Source organism: Lepisosteus platostomus, chromosome 4, assembly GCF_059453375.1.
Source record: "Lepisosteus platostomus isolate fLepPlt1 chromosome 4, fLepPlt1.hap1, whole genome shotgun sequence".
NCBI lineage: Eukaryota > Metazoa > Chordata > Actinopteri > Semionotiformes > Lepisosteidae > Lepisosteus > Lepisosteus platostomus.
In genome coordinates, this window is record NC_142614.1 from 42490828 (window position 1) to 42498462 (window position 7635).

Consider the following 7635-nt stretch of genomic DNA (forward strand, 5'->3'; position numbering starts at 1 on the left):
GGGGAACAGGAACGGGAACGGGAACAGAGGTTAAAACCTTCACGGGACCAGGCGCTTCCAGGTCCCGGACTCGCATGATATGGAAATCAGATGCCGAGCCCGGAAGAGTGTCAGCGCCTGGCTTTTAAGGTGGGCAGGGAATGGGAAACAGGTGCAGAGAATGAAGTCTTAAGTGAAAGGGCTGGAGCACCCTTAAGGAGGGGGAACTAATATCGTGACAGTCCACTGTTCTAAATAAAGATGTTACTTGCTCTCACAGCAGCAGAAATGGATCTGGATGGCTGGTCTCACCCCAGCTAAAAAGATGGTGGCTCCACATTCTTTCCTCTGAGATCACTAAGTCCTGTCCTGTGTTGATATGATTAATATCTGGCTATCTACTGCATATATATCTGTGCTGTTGGGTGGGGGTGGAAACTCAGAATGTTGTTGCCCAAGTAATCCTATCTTTATTGTATTGTTCTATTCATAGCTTCCTGGTTCTTCCTTAAGAGTTTTTTGCTTGGAAACCAAGCATATGGTGGTACCAGTGGAGGTGGAGGCTGGAGGGTGGTTTAAAAAGAAAGCAGTAAAGAGTAGTAATTAGGAATTTGTGAACTGGAAGGTTGTGTGCTCATATCTTGAAGAGTGCGCTGTTGTTGTACCCTTGAGCTACTTTATCGAGATCGCTTGTGTAAAAATGCCCTGCTGCATAAATGTGAAGAAATGTAAGGCACTTTGGATGAAAGCATCACCCAAATAAATTATTCATAATAATAATGTGTGATGGGATAATGAAAAAGTGTTACAGTTTACTCTTTTTTATTGTTTTCAAGTAAGAAAGAAATTAATTCAAGTTCAAGAGATGTACTTAGCATAAAGCAACAGTTTCAACTTGGCATTTAGCAGTAATAAGTCTAATTGTATTGATGGTTTTCAAAAATCCTAACATTCATTTTAAACAATGGCACATTGTATTAAATACTCACTTTTTCCTGTAAGAAAGTCCAAGTGATGATGATTAATATGCCCCGCAGAGCAGAAAAAATGACTTGGAAGGAGATGGTGGGTGAAAAGCTGTCTCAAATGACCTCATTCTTGTTCTTGCCAAATAATACATGTACTGGCATGTTTAATTTAACATGTTGTGTTTAGGTGGATCTTAAAAGAAAAGGCAAGGAAGCACCATTGAAAACAGGGTATGGCCAATTTATCATTAAAAGGGAATATAAAAAACTGAAAATGGCACACAGCTTCAGATATTCATACAATTCATGCATTGTATTCATAATGAATATTAGAGCTACATTTAAAACATCAGCATGCTTAACTAAAGGATTGAATTGCCTTAGAGTTTTAGAATTGATTTATTTAATTTTCATCCTCCTTGGAGCAGAATTATTCTGTGGATGAAGATATTAAGAAAGTATTGTATCTCAGGCAAGATTGACAATGGCATACATGTCAATTAAGGTGTCAAATCTGTCACATTTTGGAAACAAGTCAAGACACAACTTCATTAAAAGAAAATTTGGCAATTGTGAGGCTAGATTATTTGAAGGGTGCAAGGTGGCACAGTGGCTAGCATTACTGCCTCAGAGTGCTGGGGCCCTGAGTTCAGTGTCTACACCTAGAGTGCTATCTGGGTGAAGTTTGTATGTTCTCCCCATGTTTGCATGGGTTTCCTCCATGTTCTCCAGGTTTTTGTCCCACAGTCCAAAGACATACTGTATAGATAATTTGTTTCTAGGAAACATTAGCCGAAAGAACTGGCATCCTTTCCAGGGTATTGGTAGGTGCACCAGTTGATTGCTGGGATAGACTCTGCCTCCCCTGCGACCCTGAATTGGATAAAGTGGTTAGAAAATGGATGGATGGAAGAGAATGTTTGCCACTTTGAAAGCATGATTAAGGACAACTGGCACAAAGCTTGATAATAATGAAAACAAACTAAATATTTACCTTGGTGTCATGCTCAATGTCATCCATCAGCATTGACGTCATCTGTGGGTGCTGTGTGTGTGAAAGCAGCCCCAATATTTTTGATCAAATTATTGTTATTATTGTTAAGCATGATTTATCATTTAATTTGTATGTATTTGTATGGAGATTTCCATAGGACCTTGCATACACTGTGCTAAGTAACTTATGTCCTGTGCTGGGCTTAATAGTCAACTCTAAATGTTAATTAATTACAAATGTAATTATGTCACTTATGTAACAATGTTACATTGTTACATAAGTAACTGATGTTTGACCTGAAAAGGTGTGCATCAGACTGCTGCTGCCAATGACTGAATTTAAGAGTACATAAATATTTTGGAAATAATAGATTTGTAATCTGGAAAACCAACACTAAAGAATAAATGAACAGATCCCAGTGTCTAAACTTAATTTAATTTCTGATATTAACAGAAAGAGATCTTTCAACGAGCTTAATGCTGGTAGAAAACCAATACCAGCAATGGAACCAAACCTACATTTCATAAACATCTCTTGTGATCAGAAATCAATGACCATTTGTCAATAATGAATTTGATTTAAGACATACTGTAACATGATAGACTTGTTTTAACAGTGTCAAAAATCTTACTATCGTTTCAAAGTTTCCATAGAAAACGAATGATCGTACGATACATGTGTGTGTAATGATGGGCTCCGCTATATCAGTGGTTCTCAACCTGCGGCACTCGAAAGCTCGGCAAGCAGCATCCGACCCCTTTTTAATAACTTACATTTGTTTGCAGTCGATTCCTTCAATAAAAAAAAATAGGTAGAACTCTCTTAGAGTATGTTCTAGTCACATAAAACCGTTTCTGAATAGATTTGCTGGTGATCAGATTAATTTTCATTAACCTTTAATTTAATTAAAGTGCTACAAGCAAGCTGTAACACACGTCACAAGAACACACTTTCATATTGCCTTCACTGCCATGTCCGTCATACATCTGAGTGCAAAGAAGAGACAGAGGTTGGAAAAGGTTGGAAAAGTTATGGTGTAGTACACAAGGTTGCTTGAGAAACAGGACGCTTCGGATGGAAGTCCTTCATCAGCTGTGCAACTTCAGAAGCACTTTGCTTATATATATACATAAACATGGTTAATATTAAATATTACTATTAATATCATTGTAACGATGCGCTGTACAGGACCCTATGCAGACGGTATAATCTGCAAGTAAGTGGAAATGGACACGGGGAGGAGACGACGAGGTACTGGGCAGGTTGACAAACAGGGGGGTATGCCGACAGTGAGCTGGTACTCAGGGGGGCGTGGCCAGGGCGAACATGTCCAGAGGAGTCCAGGGGGTAATCCAGGGTGAAGTCCAAAAGTCCAGAGCCGGGTAATCCATCCAAAACAAAGACAAGACAAGGTTTAAAAACCTGAATGGGATCCGGTGCAGGGACAGGGAATAAAAATGGGTTAACGAGGCCAGGCGCTCTGAGCCCCGGACCCAGATGGTCAGGACGCCGTGGTGAAGCCTATGCTGTCGGGGAACTCCAGGACCCGCTGGTATGTGGGCTTCTGAGCGTCCATCTTCCAATGCTGAGCCCAGAATAGTAAGGGCGTCTGGCTTAAATAAAGAGGGGCTGGATAGGAGGGAGGTGCACAAAATCAACTACAAGGTGAAAGAACCGGGTTTTACGATCGTGACAATTATATATTATTATATATACGCATTATACATTATTATATATTATAATATAATATCACGATAGCTATTATGCAGATAAGGTAGGCCTAGTAGTGATTAATATATGCAGCCCGTGAGACTTGCTTTTAGCTACGGTTGTGGCCCAGTTGATAAAAAGGTTAAGAACCACTGCGCTATATACTGAAGATTCTTTTTCACTGGACATTCAAGACAGTATACAGCTTCATTAACAGGAACACAATTTGATGAAGCATTTTCCTTAAAGAGTGCTTAATATTGATGAATCCTTATTTAATGTAAAGAAAAGCGTTTTTGTTTAATGTGTAAGGGGTTGAAATGAAATTTACTTTAGTCATTAGTTTATTAATAAAGTAGATTTAAAGTATCACAGTAAGTGTATTTTATTATTGTGAGTAAATTAGAAACCATGGAATCAGAATAATTTTGAAATGTTCATGCTAGAGTATGTCCATGGGCAGTTGGAGTACAGCAAAGTGGATGTTTTTGGGTTACTGAACCAACTCAAAGTTGTTTTGAAATCCATTCAAATGTGGCCCTTTCTACTGCATTTGACACATTACCATGAAGTATAGTTCATGCAGTGAGGAGTAGATGCGTCGTGTGAAAACAGATGCAAAACTAATAAAAATGACAATGAAATACATGTCATCCAATTCTGCAGAGAAGTTCAAAATAAATCCACAAGTGAAGAAGGTTATGTCAAGTGTGCTTTGTAACAATCATTGTGTGCTTCCCGTTTTTTTAAGTCCAGGGGTGACATGGTGAATGTTGAGTGCTACTTCCACACACTTGCTGGTTTGTGAGAGGCCATTTATCAAAAAATGATCAAATGTCAATGCTATTCTGTGGGATGACAAGTTAGGGAAAGATGAGATTCTCAGATCCCAATTGTAAGAAAGCAATAAGCCATTATAAGCCTTCACCTGCACCAACAATTTTTACGTCAGTCTCTGGGACAATGTTATCTTGTTGTGTGATAACACCAGGCAATACTCAGGGCCGGCCTTAGCAATTGCAAGGCCCAATTTGGACCATTTTGGTGGGGCCCCCTGGATTAAAGATTATTTCAAATTAGGGATCAGGAATACATGCTATTACTTTGTATTTAAAATAAAAGCTTATATTTTGACATTAAGTGTGTTAAAACGAAACTATATTTATAAAGAAATATTTTAAATCGGGGTGCCATGCCAGATATTGCTGATGACTAATCTTTACCAAACTGAAGAGAATCTTCAGAGACCTGTACAATAGATTTAGTGAAATAGGTACATGAGTTTTCCAGACACGCTTCTGCTAAATAAAAAATTTGGTAAAAATATTTATCTAAAAAGCGTATTCCGAACGCTTAAACTTTTTATCAAGCACACATACCGAAATGCATTTTGTCATACCATACATTCTTTGGCATGATGTACACTGTACTACTGTGCTTTTGAGTTACAATTATAGCCAATTCAGTTAGATGACAAGAAGAAGTTTCTGAAGTCTGAAAACCTTTCTTTCAAAAGCCATGTTCTAACTGATGCATTGAAACCTTCATTGATAGTATCAAATCAAAAAGATTCAGTTATTAACTGAAAATTAAGAAATAGCTGTAATGCTTTAAAAAATAACATATTTGAAATAACTTCATGGTTCTAAAGATGTAACCAAAAGTAAGATTCTGTTGTATCTTAAAATGACTGATTCATGTCTTCTGAGATTTGTCTCATATTCCAGATGAATAGCTTCCACAGCTCAAAAAATGGTTGATGCAGTTGATTCTACATTTGATCTACGCTACAGGAATCTGTCCCTGAAGATGTTTAGGAAGCATTAAGGAATATATGATGGTAAGAACTATTTAATTTATGCAGAAAATGTTGTAAAATTTCATATTTTGTATTATGTAATTCTGAAGGTTATGATAGTAGATACTGTTTTTGACCTTTCTTCCAGTTTGTAAATTTTAAGATTTATTTTATAGGAGAAGCCAAATATCAATCAAATATGATCAGATCTTTTACTGTAACCTCCAACATGATGACCTTGTCAATTCTTTGTATAGCTTTCTACCTCCTTTCCCTTAATTTAGGAGTATGTGATGCAGTGAGAGGTGGAGTGTTGAAGTGTTTTTCTGTGAGAAAGCTTACCTCTTGGCTGAAAACTTTGGCCCAATGATGTGGCCTTGAGCCAAGATGGCCATCTGTTAATTGGGAAAAACTGTAGAATGAGGCACAGTTTGTCTGAGAGAGTCTTTGGCACTTAGGAGCAGATTCCACGTGAGGGAAAGAGCTACTTGATTGGCTCTGCACTGGAATCTGCACTGAAAGGGTTTCAGTCTGCAGCTCAGCTCCAGTCTGGAAGGAAAGAGTGTGGGAGCTCCAGTGGGTAGTTCATTTTCGTGACAAACTGGGCTGGCTTGCTAACCTATAAGACTCCATGAGCTATGCGTGAGCTTGAGGAAGACACAGCCTTAGGCTATACCGAGGGCCATCACAGATTCAGGGCTGTGTGGTAGCTTATTTGCCCTGCCCAATGATGATGAAGTGTGCTGCTGAGGAACATGGTTTGCATGCTGAACCTGGGCTGACAAAAGGCATTAGCACCTGAAGGAGTAGGGCAGCAATTGGATAGATGGCAGCTTATGTTAAGCCCACAGCTATGAGAGAGGATCCAAGGTAACATTGGCTTGAGTCTTGAGTTCTCTCTGTGCTTTAAGAACTGCAGGCAGATGAACAGTCTGAGTGACAATAAGAGAGAGAAAGCAAAGAAACTGCAAATATGACTGCTGTTGTGTTTATAGGATCAGTTGGAAGAAGAATGAGTGATGGGGAAGGCTTTTTAAGGTGCATACTTTGAAGTCTTATTTATTAGTGTAAACAAGAGAGTTGAAGTAAAAAGAGAAAATTGGGCACCATAGAGTTACTTGGAATTAATACTACAGTGTCTGGTGTATAGATGATGTGAGCAGAATGACAGAGTTCAAAAAGTGTGATGAGTGTGTTTGTGTAGATAGAGACTTGCAGATGGGTAGAGTCCATTCAGTCTTCCTCAAGGGGAGAACTACATCAGTGAGCTAGGATTACAGTGGTGGGGGGCAAAATAATAAATAAGACTGGAGACAGACTGCCTAAAATGCAAATAAGTAAGGTGCTGCTCCGGCAGTAGCAATATGGCTGAGGAGAGTTGAGAAGTATGCTGTGACAACAGGCCTTGGTTATTATGTAGCAGAAGTTATCTACAGGGAGGATTATTTCTGGGGTCTTGTGTTCTATCAGGTGGTAATGTTTTGTCAGATTCTTATTAAGCATCTTATTATTATTATAATTATAATATATGCATATATATATGCAATATACAGTACGCATAAGCAATTATTAAGTGTAGTTGCAACTGGAGAACAAGAACATAGAATAATCTGTGTAAAATGGAAAGTTTTATAAAATGTGATGTCTGCTGTATATACACAGAAACACTTCTCATTTATAACTTTTCATTATTTGGGAAGAAAACAATTTCACAAATATTAATTTAGGTAAAAAATATGATATCTTATCATAAGCTACAAAAATGAATATGCTACAGACTGATTTATTTAGTAGCATAAGCAATGCCTGCAAAACTCTGATAATTCTTTTAGTCCAGTAAAAATGTTTTGACAGTTATTTTCCTTTGGACGAGAAAAACGATTTCTAACAACGAGCGGTTGTTAGATATTTATGTTTGTGTGGTCTATGTGGGATATTTGGTTCTGTGTGGGATATTTTAAAAAGGATTTTAAAACAAGAAACAAGCTAGTGCATTCATCTTCTTTTCTTCACTTCATAGAAAGGAAACTGTATTTTATAAAGAATATTTACAACCCACTCGACACAAGCTCAAAATTCTGGCTTGTTTCACACTTTTATGCTTGACTGATACCACAAATGCCATTAAAGGGCAACTGAAAAATACCTGTACATAGCATGTAGCATGCTGTACACAGCAATGCTGT